The sequence below is a fragment of the Rhinoderma darwinii genome, chromosome 3 (assembly GCF_050947455.1).
Source record: "Rhinoderma darwinii isolate aRhiDar2 chromosome 3, aRhiDar2.hap1, whole genome shotgun sequence".
In the NCBI taxonomy this organism is placed as follows: domain Eukaryota; kingdom Metazoa; phylum Chordata; class Amphibia; order Anura; family Rhinodermatidae; genus Rhinoderma; species Rhinoderma darwinii.
Genome location: NC_134689.1, coordinates 403,210,014 through 403,223,597, shown reverse-complemented (window position 1 = coordinate 403,223,597; position 13,584 = coordinate 403,210,014). Strand labels below are relative to the sequence as shown.

At 43.1% G+C, this 13,584-nt stretch overlaps 1 protein-coding gene across 1 annotated transcript in view; it reads left to right on the top strand.

Annotated features, from left to right (window-relative positions):
* Nucleotides 1–4,850: 4,850 nt before the first annotated feature.
* The window catches only part of LOC142750237 (uncharacterized), a 36,755-nt gene continuing 28,021 nt past the window's right edge, over nt 4,851–13,584 (top strand). Inside the window, exon 1 of the mRNA XM_075859179.1 lies at nt 4,851–5,066. The gene's annotated coding sequence lies outside the window, so the exon portion shown is untranslated. The remainder of the gene's footprint in view (nt 5,067–13,584) is intronic.

Here is a 13,584-nt window from a genome sequence, read left to right as displayed (position 1 = left end):
AACAGAGCCGGAGCCCCCTCTGTGACCGCCCTTGTCCGGAACGTCTGACGGCTTGACACCGACAGACTTCCGGCTTTCAGACACCACATCCGGTTTCTGGTTTACCCGTTCTCCAGACCGCTGACTCGCATCAGAGACCAGTTTCCCGGGCTCGCCATTAACCGGACACGGGGACACACCCCCTGGCGTCACCAGGCCACCAGTACCGCCCCCTTTGCAGGGGTTGGCGTCCGGCGCCATTTTGACCACCACGTGTTCTAATGCCGGACCTGTAACACTCTCCCCGCATTCCCGCTCCAGCCCCACTGCAGAGGCTTGAGCTGGGGGTCTTGCGGGACCTGCGCCCTGATCCTGACTTGCATCTGGCTCAGAGCACAGGAAGGATCTTGCTGTATACACCATTTTAAATGAACCTTCAGCAGATTTTTTTTCCTTTGTCTTTTTTTTCTTCTTAAATTTTTTTTTCTTTTGCTTTTCCTCCTCTGCGGGTAACTCTGCACCGAAACAAAATCCCTGGAAGGATACCGGCGACTCCACGTTACGGATCTGTGTAAGTAATCCTGGAGGCCGCTCACTGTCAGTATCAAAACTCTCCTGATTTCTCCCAGCTGTGAGTCCACCCTCCTCCTCCTCACTGCTCCTGGGTGCATCAGAATCTGAGCCTTCTCTGGACTTTGCATTCTCATGCTCCATTTTCTCCCCCACATTTTCCTTTGCTGTGTCTTCCTCCACACTTTCTATTTTTATAGGTGCTGCCATCTCGGCAAACCTCTCTTCATTTTTTAATTTTTCACCAAACACCCCTCCGCCTGCCAAAATCTCATCACGTCTCTCTTCCACTTCTTTTATTTCCTCCAACAAGGATTTCACATTTAAAAGGTATCGGGACCTCTTACCTCCTGAGGCTTTTGCAGCTCTTCCTCTGGCGACCGCCAAGTCCGCACGGAGCCGTTGCAGCGACTTCCTGAGGTCCCGATACTCCTCCAACCGCATAGCCAGACGGGAGCTGAAGTTCTCCACCGTCTCTCCGGTCCTCAGCTGTCCCCATTCCTCCACATGACTGCCATCCAAATGTCCGGACAGCGCGGGTCCTTCTCCAGACGACAAAACCTCTATCACCCTGCCGGACCGCGTCTCCATACCCTTATCCAGGGTTCCAGCCTCAGGGTGAGCCAGGACAGCCTTGCCCCGAGATGATCTCCTCACCCCCGCGACTGTTTTCATATTCCCAGCCAGCTGGGATGACCCTCTACCCCCCGCTGGCATGCTCCGGGAGGTAGAGGTCTGAGGCTCCATCCTAGGATGGAACCCCCCTCAGGGTACTTTCCAAGCCCAGGCAGATGGTATGAGGCCTGGGCAGATAGGATAAGGAAAGTCCCTGGATCCAAGGCCTGCACGGTAGTCTCAGCAGCTCTCTCCACACGTCCTACTCCACCCACTCCAGAGCTGCACTGACTATTCTGCTGGTGGAGTCACTGTGTACATACATTACTTTACTTATCCTGTACTGATCCAGAGTAACATCCTGTATTATACTCCAGAGCTGCACTCACTATTCTTCTGGTGGAGTCACTGTGTACATACATTACATTACTTATCCTGTACTGATCCTAAGTTACATCCTGTATTATACTCCAGAGCTGCACTCACTATTCTGTTGGTGGAGTCACTGTGTATATACATTACATTACTTATCCTGTACTGATCCAGAGTAACATCCTGTATTATATTCCAGAGCTGCACTCAGTATTCTGCTGGTGGTGAACAGAATTAGACTGAAAATCCAGCTACATAATGTGAACTATAGGTGCCTCATGCCGGTGCAGGGGTTGGACGAGGTGCTGTTGTACCCTTGGTGGGTTGCATGTCAAAAGCATCTTGTCTCTATGGCCCTTCCCCCCACTATATGGTCCAAGCATGGGAGGGGCTATAGAGACAAAGAGTTTCTGTAAACTACCTGAAGTCCTTCCCCTGCCCTGCCCAGGAGATGGGGCCACTCAGTCATGAGGCTCTTTGTGGTTCCGATCATACAGTAGGGTTTTCAGTTTTAGCTGGACTGTTCCTTTAAATAAGAAATCACCAGAACAGAAGACTGTTCAGACCAGTAACTGCAAATCCACTCTAGTCAGACTTTTCCTAGTTATATCAGTTCCTGGTAAAGTTGGGTGAGACAATGAATACTGCCACTAATGCATCATCTTCAGGAGTTCAGTGTGAGGAAAAAAATCGGGGAAATCCAAGGGCGCAGCCGTGTCCAGATAAATTGTTTTTATTTTGTACATAAAACAACAACAAAAAGGATTGTGTTTCGAAGCCGTACCGGCCTCTTCGTCAGGTCAAAGTACAAGTGATTGTCCTACGAAAGCACACAGTTTATATAATCCAGAAAACAGGTGACTACCGGGTTAAGTGAGAGGTCAGATTAAAAGGCGGGTTCAAACAAATCGTTCTCATCAGAATAGGCCTATTAACCCCTTAAAAACTTGTATATATATATATATATAAACATATATATTTATATTGGTAATATCAGCCAAGTTTATATAGAGTTAAAAAATGGTAATAAAAGCGTATATATATACATATATAAATATATAGTAAAAATACATTAGAAAATGTTAAAACAATTGCATTCGAAAGGATATATCTAAAAGACATGAAACATATACATATATATACACACACATACGTCTATCTTAAAAAACACGTGAAAAGACTATCCAAAAAGATGTAACTTCCTATATGCGCTAATTGGAAATATACAAATAAATAAATAAATAAATGAATGCCTGAACATAAAAACAAGTTAGTGCAGAAGATAAAAATGACATTAGGAATGATCACATCGTATATCTATATCCACTATATATGGATCCGACAAACCGTGTTATATAATGGTCTACTTGAATTCATTCAGAAATGTCGGTTTTTGTGTTTTTAGTTTGAAGATGGTTTTATTATATTCATTCAGACCTGTCGGTTTAAGTGTTTTTAATTTGCGGATAGAAAAATATATTATAACAATCTGAGTGACTAAGGTCTAATCAATTGGGATAATGACTAAAAAAAGCTCTCTTGAAATCACAGGAAAAGACCATCCAAAAGGGATATGAATAAGATACTCCATATATACGCTGGATGAGAACATATAAGCACCTAAAAGAATACATATCTAGACATAGAGGAAAGTATTATGAAATTTATAATGATATTTGGAAAGATCCCTTTTCATGTCTACATACATTATATATGGAGCCAAAAAAACGCATTAAATAATGGTCTCATTGAGTTCGTTCAGACCTGCCGGTTTCAGTGTTTTTAATTTATAGATCCAAAATATTTCTTTTTTACAAAGAACGTTAAAACGGTCAGGGTAACTTACTGAGATCTGGTCGATTGGGGTGATAGTAAAACATGCAAAATTTCCCTCGTGTGCTATAGTACAATGTCTAGAGACACTATGGAGCAAAAATTTATTTTTACAATTAAACCTATGTTTATTCAGTCTACAATGTAGGGGCTGAATTGTCCTTCCTACATATTGAATACCACATATACAATTTATAAGATAGATCACAAAGCTAGATCGACAGTTTAGCTTCGTTTCAATGTTAAATGATTTTTCTGTTTGATGTGATCTAAAAGTATATGTTTTGTCCGTAATTGATTTACAACAAAGACATCTGTTTTGTCCACATTTAAAACTCCCCTTTTCTAATAGTGGGTCGTATAGTTGTATTTTTTGTGACGAGTCTTTTAAAAAAGACAGATTCACCCGACTTGGAGCAAGAATATTTTTTATTGTTCTAGCTCTTTTGAACGTTACTTGTGGTTTTGGAGGTAAGGTTTTTTTGTAAAAACGGGTCATTTTGTAATATATGCCAATGTCTTTTTTGGCTCCATATATAATGTATGTAGACATGCAATGGGATCTTTCCAAATATCATTATAAATTTCATAATACTTTCCTCTATGTCTAGATATGTATTCTTTTAGGTGCTTATATGTTCTCATCCAGCGTATATATGGAGTATCTTATTCATATCCCTTTTGGATGGTCTTTTCCTGTGATTTCAAGAGAGCTTTTTTTAGTCATTATCCCAATTGATTAGACCTTAGTCACTCAGATTGTTATAATATATTTTTCTATCCGCAAATTAAAAACACTTAAACCGACAGGTCTGAATGAATATAATAAAACCATCTTCAAACTAAAAACACAAAAACCGACATTTCTGAATGAATTCAAGTAGACCATTATATAACACGGTTTGTCGGATCCATATATAGTGGATATAGATATACGATGTGATCATTCCTAATGTCATTTTTATCTTCTGCACTAACTTGTTTTTATGTTCAGGCATTCATTTATTTATTTATTTATTTGTATATTTCCAATTAGCGCATATAGGAAGTTACATCTTTTTGGATAGTCTTTTCACGTGTTTTTTAAGATAGACGTATGTGTGTGTATATATATGTATATGTTTCATGTCTTTTAGATATATCCTTTCGAATGCAATTGTTTTAACATTTTCTAATGTATTTTTACTATATATTTATATATGTATATATATACACTTTTATTACCATTTTTTAACTCTATATAAACTTGGCTGATATTACCAATATATATATATATGTTTATATATATATATATATACAAGTTTTTAAGGGGTTAATAGGCCTATTCTGATGAGAACGATTTGTTTGAACCCGCCTTTTAATCTGACCTCTCACTTAACCCGGTAGTCACCTGTTTTCTGGATTATATAAACTGTGTGCTTTCGTAGGACAATCACTTGTACTTTGACCTGACGAAGAGGCCGGTACGGCTTCGAAACACAATCCTTTTTGTTGTTGTTTTATGTACAAAATAAAAACAATTTATCTGGACACGGCTGCGCCCTTGGATTTCCCCGATTTTTTTCCTCACACTGGATTTATTCAGCGGATATTGAACCTCAAATCTCCGGACTGGGAACTGTGGCTGCAACCTACTCTGACAGAGCTACCTCTGAATGCACGTGTGGGATGTTGTGCTCCTAGCATAACATCACCAGGTCAGTACCCTTGACCATAATATTTTTTTTCGTTGTACATACAAATTCAGGCACGATGTGCGCTTTGTTTTTATCTTTATTTCTATAGCGTGATACATCTTCAGGAGTTGGCACCCAGCTTTTCTGGACTCCTGAATGACAAACCTTCCTAGTTATGTAGCAGCGAAATCTAACCCCCTCTTCCATATCACTGCATATATAGGTAGATTTCCAATTCCGGACTGTAGGAAAGCTGAGTGCCAACCACTGGTTCGTATGGGAGTTCTTTCATTGCTGTTCTTTGTGTCATGCTCCGCCCCTCACCCTGTGTCATGCTCCGCCCCTCACGATGTGTCATTCTCCACCCCTCACATTGTGTCATGCTCCGCCCCTCACCTTGTATCATGCTCCGCCCCTCACCCTGTGTCATGCTCCGCCCCTCACGATGTGTCATGCTCCGCCCCTCACCTTATGTCATGCTCCGCCCCTCACCTTGTATCATGCTCCGCCCCTCACGCCCTGCGCTAGACATTATACAGTGTGTTTGGTTTTTCTTGGAGTGCTCCTTTAAATGTTTCTCCTCATCATTTAATAAGGAAGTGAATACAATGGGGGAACTGACGGATGTCGTCATGGACTGTGTCTGGTGAATTTACATTCCATGACATTTCAAGGGACTTTTGTGGGAGGATTAGGATTAGGATTAGTCACCGGACATCATTGCCCCGCACCTTTTATGGTTGAAGCCAGGGTGTCGGGGGTGGGGTGCCTTATTACTGTAGCGGGCTCACATCATTAACAGCAGCCACAGTCCCCCATCTCAATAATAGCAAGTGCCCCCACAATAATTTCAGCTACAGTGCTCAACATCAGTGACAGCCACAGTAGCCCAATCCTAGTGACAGCCATAGTGCCCTCATCTCAGTGACAGCCACAGTGCCCTCACCTCAGTGACGGCTACAGTGTCCTCATGGCTGTGACATCCACAATGCCCCATAACAGTGACAGCCACAGGGCACTCGTAACATCTAAAGCCATTGTGCCCCAATCTTAGTAACAGTCATGGTGCCCCCACAACAGTGACAGCCTCAATTTCTTCATAACAGGGAAAGCAACGGTGCTCCAATAAGAGTGACAGCCCTCATAACAGTAACAACCACAGTGTCCCTATAACATTGACAAACAGTGCCCCGCAATAGTGGCAGCCGCAACTCCACCGTAACAGTGACAGCTACAGTTCCCCCAAAACCGTATCAACCACAGTGCCCCCATTACAGTTACAACCACAGTGCCCCCATAACAGTGACAGTCACCGTGCCCCATAACATTAACAGTCACAATGCCCCCATAACAGTGACAGCCACAGTGCCCCATAACAGGACCAACCACACTGCCCCAATATCAGTAACGACCACAGTGCCCCCATAACAGTGACAGCCGTAACTCTACATAACAGATCACCTTTAATTTCTTTTCACTTTGACATTGGAGGGGGGGGGGGGGGGTGTCATAGCAGATTACATACAGGGCTCTGCTGTATCTTCTGTCCAGGGACAGCGCCACCCATGGACTGCGTGTGTTATTGCAGCCACGCTCCATCCTCTCGTTCCTGAATCTCATCCTCTGTAATGTAGAATCTGTTTTTATTTAGGAATAAATATAATGAAATCCTCTGAGATCAATCATGTTACACAATAATAGAGCGGGGCGGGGGCGGGGGCTGAATACTTTTTCGAGACTCTGCATGTTGCACCCTGAGCTGCGCTCCCTGGATTGTTATTCTTCTTTTTTCCTCCCAGTGTAGGTGGTTTACCACACAGTATACAGCGTATACTCCCCTATAGCTGCCGTATGGAAGTGAAGAATGGAGGGGGTCACATACTGGTTTCAATTCTTCCCACTTTTCAATATATTTTCTTGCTGTCAGGGAATGGAACTATTATTGTGTACAAGCATAGAAACTAAAAATCCATCCTTACCTAGTTACGCTCACACAGCTGAGGGGTTGTTACAATGTATGTGTAGGAAAGGATTGTCTAGACTGATACAATGTAACGCCCCGATCATCATGTGACTCACTGTTCTCCTGGATTCTGTAAATAAATGGTAACATTTATGGGATACATACTGAATGTCACGGTTTTCAAGATCTCTGCTTGCTGTGAGTAAATGGAGACTTGGAAAGATTTTTGTTTACATTCAGAGGCTGAAAACGTATATAAACCGGTATGTTCACACGCAGAGTTTTCAGGCGTATTTCGGGGTGTAAACGCCTCAAAATACGCCTTGAAAAACGCGACTGAAACGCCTACAAACAGCTTCCCATTTACTTCAGACGGGACATTTTCTATGCTGCGGTTTTAAAAAACGGTGTGTAAAAAGACGCCGCGTAAAAAGAAGCATGTCACTTCTTGAGCTGTTTTAGAGCAGTTTTTCGTTTTGTCAACAGCTCCAAAAACTTTAAAAAAAGCCTCAAACAACGTTTTTTTCTTCAAAAACGTCTGAAAATCAGAAGCTGCTTCCCCTGAAAACAGCGCCGTCATCTGCAGCTGAGTGTGAACATAACCTTATACATTTGACAGCTGAGGGTTTGCTTCAATTTCATTCAGTTTAGACAATTCTCTGTGAATATGATAGCATGGCCTGCAGACTGATATCTGCACTGATACATTGTAACAAACTATCAGGACAGGACAGAGCTTTGTGCTGCTGATGTATTTATTTTACAAAGGATTATTTAGACTGGACACAATTGTAACAAACTCTCAGCTGTGAGAAATATTATGTATTTAAAGGGTTGCAGCCTCTGGATATAAACAAAATTGTTTCCATTTACTAACAGCAAGCAGAGCTCTTTAAAATGTTGTGTAATTGGAGAACAAGATTATATTAGAAAGCTGCAGTCATTTTAGTTATAAAATGATTAAAAAAGTTCTCCATAATAATATAAATTGTATTGGACTTTGGTTTCAATTGCTCACCATTTGCAAGAGCTCTGCTTGCTGCCAGCAAATGGGAACATTCTTATTTATATCCAGAGACTAAAAAGCTGTTCATATCTTATAGTTTGTAACAATTGTACCCAGTCTAGACAAAAACACATCCGCAGCACAAGCCTCTCACCAGTTTATTACAATGTATCAGTGCAGGTATAATGTATCAGTCTGGAGTCCAGAGAGGATACAATGGTAACAAACGCTCAGCAGTGAAAAGATTTAAAAGCCTCTACATGTCAACAAGAATCTCATATACTTATTTACTGACAGCAAGCAAAGATCTTGAAAACAAAGATTCTTTTGACCAAATTCTCCCCACATTTTTACCATTTATTCCCTGAATCGGGTGAACAATAAGTCACATTATTTTATAGAGACGATGAAGACCGAGAACAACATGAGGAATACATTCTTACAACAGGGATACCATCCACCGATTATAGACGATCAGATCTACAGAGCAACAAGAACTCCAAGTAGCAATCTTCTGGAGTACAAAAAGAAGGAAGAGAACAGCAGGGTGCCCCTAGTGGTCAAATACAATCCCCAAATAAACGTCTTGAGGAAAATTGCTGCTGATCTCCAACCTGTATTCAACAATGACAATAAACTGAAGAAAATAGTCCCGGATTTACCACTCCTTGCCTACAAACAGCCACCAAACCTAAGGAATCTCCTGGTCAGAAGTCCCTCTCATCACCATCAGGGACTGGCACTGTCCCTGCAACAGTAGAAAATGCAAGACCTGTACCAACATCTTGTCATCAAACACCATCCAGATACAAAACACGCAGCAGGACTATAAAATCACTGGCACGTTCTCCTGTACATCCTCCAATGTAGTGCACATGATCCTGCGGACAAGGGGCATCAATGTACCGGTAATATGTAGTGTACATGACCCTGCGGACAAGGGGCATCAATGTACCGGTAATATGTAGTGTACATGACCCTGCGGACAAGGGGCATCAATGTACCGGTAATATGTAGTGTACATGATCCTGCGGACAAGGGGCATCAATGTACCGGTAATATGTAGTGTACATGATCCTGCGGACAAGGGGCATCAATGTACCGGTAATATGTAGTGCACATGACCCTGCGGACAAGGGGCATCAATGTACCGCTAATATGTAGTGTACATGACCCTGCGGACAAGGGGCATCAATGTACCGGTAATATGTAGTGTACATGACCCTGCGGACAAGGGGCATCAATGTACCGGTAATATGTAGTGTACATGATCCTGCGGACAAGGGGCATCAATGTACCGGTAATATGTAGTGTACATGATCCTGCGGACAAGGGACATCAATGTACCGGTAATATGTAGTGTACATGATCCTGCGGACAAGGGGCATCAATGTACCGGTAATATGTAGTGCACATGATCCTGCGGACAAGGGGCATCAATGTACCGGTAATATGTAGTGCACATGATCCTGCGGACAAGGGGCATCAATGTACCGGTAATATGTAGTGCACATGACCCTGCGGACAAGGGGCATCAATGTACCGGTAATATGTAGTGTACATGACCCTGCGGACAAGGGGCATCAATGTACCGGTAATATGTAGTGCACATGACCCTGCGGACAAGGGGCATCAATGTACCGGTAATATGTAGTGTACATGACCCTGCGGACAAGGGGCATCAATGTACCGGTAATATGTAGTGTACATGACCCTGCGGACAAGGGGCATCAATGTACCGGTAATATGTAGTGCACATGACCCTGCGGACAAGGGGCATCAATGTACCGGTAATATGTAGTGTACATGACCCTGCGGACAAGGGGCATCAATGTACCGGTAATATGTAGTGTACATGATCCTGCGGACAAGGGGCATCAATGTACCGGTAATATGTAGTGCACATGATCCTGCGGACAAGGGACATCAATGTACCGGTAATATGTAGTGCACATGATCCTGCGGACAAGGGTCATCAATGTACCGGTAATATGTAGTGTACATGATCCTGCGGACAAGGGACATCAATGTACCGGTAATATGTAGTGCACATGACCCTGCGGACAAGGGTCATCAATGTACCGGTAATATGTAGTGTACATGATCCTGCGGACAAGGGACATCAATGTACCGGTAATATGTAGTGTACATGACCCTGCGGACAAGGGGCATCAATGTACCGGTAAAATGTAGTGCACATGATCCTGCGGACAAGGGGCATCAATGTACCGGTAATATGTAGTGTACATGATCCTGCGGACAAGGGGCATCAATGTACCGGTAATATGTAGTGTACATGACCCTGCGGACAAGGGGCATCAATGTACCGGTAATATGTAGTGTACATGACCCTGCGGACAAGGGGCATCAATGTACCGGTAATATGTAGTGTACATGACCCTGCGGACAAGGGGCATCAATGTACCGGTAATATGTAGTGTACATGACCCTGCGGACAAGGGGCATCAATGTACCGGTAATATGTAGTGTACATGACCCTGCGGACAAGGGGCATCAATGTACCGGTAATATGTAGTGCACATGATCCTGCGGACAAGGGGCATCAATGTACCGGTAATATGTAGTGTACATGATCCTGCGGACAAGGGGCATCAATGTACCGGTAATATGTAGTGCACATGATCCTGCGGACAAGGGGCATCAATGTACCGCTAATATGTAGTGCACATGATCCTGCGGACAAGGGGCATCAATGTACCGGTAATATGTAGTGCACATGACCCTGCGGACAAGGGGCATCAATGTACCGGTAATATGTAGTGCACATGACCCTGCGGACAAGGGGCATCAATGTACCGGTAATATGTAGTGCACATGATCCTGCGGACAAGGGGCATCAATGTACCGGTAATATGTAGTGTACATGATCCTGCGGACAAGGGGCATCAATGTACCGGTAATATGTAGTGCACATGATCCTGCGGACAAGGGGCATCAATGTACCGGTAATATGTAGTGCACATGACCCTGCGGACAAGGGGCATCAATGTACCGGTAATATGTAGTGTACATGACCCTGCGGACAAGGGGCATCAATGTACCGGTAATATGTAGTGTACATGATCCGGCGGACAAGGGGCATCAATGTACCGGTAATATGTAGTGTACATGATCCTGCGGACAAGGGGCATCAATGTACCGGTAATATGTAGTGTACATGATCCTGCGGACAAGGGGCATCAATGTACCGGTAATATGTAGTGCACATGATCCTGCGGACAAGGGGCATCAATGTACCGGTAATATGTAGTGCACATGATCCTGCGGACAAGGGGCATCAATGTACCGGTAATATGTAGTGCACATGACCCTGCGGACAAGGGGCAGAGATAAAGGGAGCCGGATCCACCCGGGGAAACCCTTCTCAGGATCGGATCACAGCATGGCAGATTAAAGGTCCTAATACTGAGGGTTCATTTTAAGAAATTTGGGAATTCAAGATGATAATAAGATTCCAGTCATTGACACAAGGCCTCAATCTAACACCCGGATTTATGAGCCACTACATGGACACACGTCCCATCCCCCGTCAGACTGACTCCCGATCCCTTAAAGGGAAGGTGTCATTATTTTTTTTATATATATAATATTGCTTTTAATATGATATTAACATAAATTTTATTTATTTATATTCTTGTGTTCTTCTTTTTACTTTGTTCTTACTTTTACTTCTCTATGGGGGCTGCCATTTTTTTTTTCATCTCTGTATGTGTCGATTAACAACACATACAGACATGGAATACGGCACATACATCCCCATAGAGAATGCGAACGGGAGCCGTTCCATTCACTATAACGTACGCCGTCTGTGTGGGAACGGTGCATGTGCCGCTCCCACACAGACCAAAAAGAAGGTCTTCGGCAGAGCGACATCCGGCGCCATTTTCATGTGGACCAGAAGCCGCGGCCGGACAGTAAGATGACGACTTCCGGTCGCGGCTTCCGGCCATATGTTCAAGGAAGCGAAGGCGCAAGGAATAGGAGCGGAGGCGGCAGCGGCGGCAGGAGCAGGTAATTTATGTTCGTGTATGTGATGTGTGTTTTATGTTCGTGTATGTTCGTGTGATACGGTCTGCTGAGCCCTGTATCTAATCCTCCTACACTGTGCAGTCGCTCAGAAAATGGCGGCACACAGTGTAGGAGGTGTGAAGACCTTCAAGCCCCTCCTTTTCCTGGCACTAGCCAGAATAAGGGAGGGGGGATGGTTTGAGGACACTAGAGAGTGTGTCCACCCCAATTTTGCAGCATAAAGCAATGAAGTTACTTTACCACAGTGTCCATGCTGCAATTTTGGGAACTGCTCCCTCTATTGGCCAGCACATGGAAATGTTATCAATTAGAATCTAATTTATAATATCTCCTGACTTGTGAAAAAATTAAAAAAATTAAAACAATGTGTAATCACTTAAATAATAATTGTTTAACTAAAAAAATATATATATATTTCTACCGACACATTCCCTTTAACTCCTAAATCACCACCCCGATAACCTCAGTTTTATTGCCCCGGCTTATCTCAATGATATGTCACCTCATGTACTAATTGTCTTTGTGTAACATCTTAAAGGGAATGTGTTGTTAGCAAAAAATTTTTTTTTTTTAGTTAAACAATTAGTGTGTAGGTGATTAAACATTGTTCTAATTTTTTTTATTTTTTTCACGAGTCAGGAAATATTATAAATTAGATTCTAATTTATAATATTTCCCAGCACTGGTCACTAGATGGAGCCATTCCCAAAATTGCAGCATTGCATGTGGTAAAGCAACCACATTGCTTTATGCTGCAAAATTGGGAAAAAATCCCTCGCTCTAGTGAGCTCTCAGAATCCCCCCTCCTTTATCCTGGCTAGTGCCGGGAGAAACGAGGGGATTGAACGGTCTAACCTCCTACACTGTGTGTCGCCATTTTTTGAGCTAACACACAGTGTAGTAGGTTTACATACAGTAGTAAACACACTGAAACACGAACATACATAGAAATCACTTACCTGCTCCAGTCGCCGCCGCTCCCTCCGGTCCGTCTGCTGCCGCTGCTCCAAGTGCACAAGTCCGGAAGCCGCGACCGGAAGTAGTAATCTTACTGTCCAGCCGCGACTTCCGGTCCACAGGAAAATGGCGCCGGACGGCGCACATTTCAAGTTGGACTGTGTGGGAGCGGTGCATGTGCCGTTCCCACACAGACGGCATACACAGAAGTGGATGGGACGGGACCCGTTCGCAGTCCCTATGGGACTGTGGCTGCCGTATTCCATGTCTGTATGTGTCGTTAATCGACACATACAGAAATGGAAAAAAAGATGGCAGCCCCCATAGGGAAGAAAAAGTAAAAAAATAAAAAAAAGTAACACACAAACACACAAATAAATACAAAAGTTTTTAATAAAACACTAACATCAAACTGATGTAAAAAATATTTTTTTGGTGACACTATTCCTTTAAATGTTGTGTTTTTTTCTCAGTCATTGATTTGTAAACTGCCTGAAGAAGGAGCCTGAGCGCTCTGAAAGCTTCATGTATCATTTTTATGGTTAGCCAATATAGGTATCATA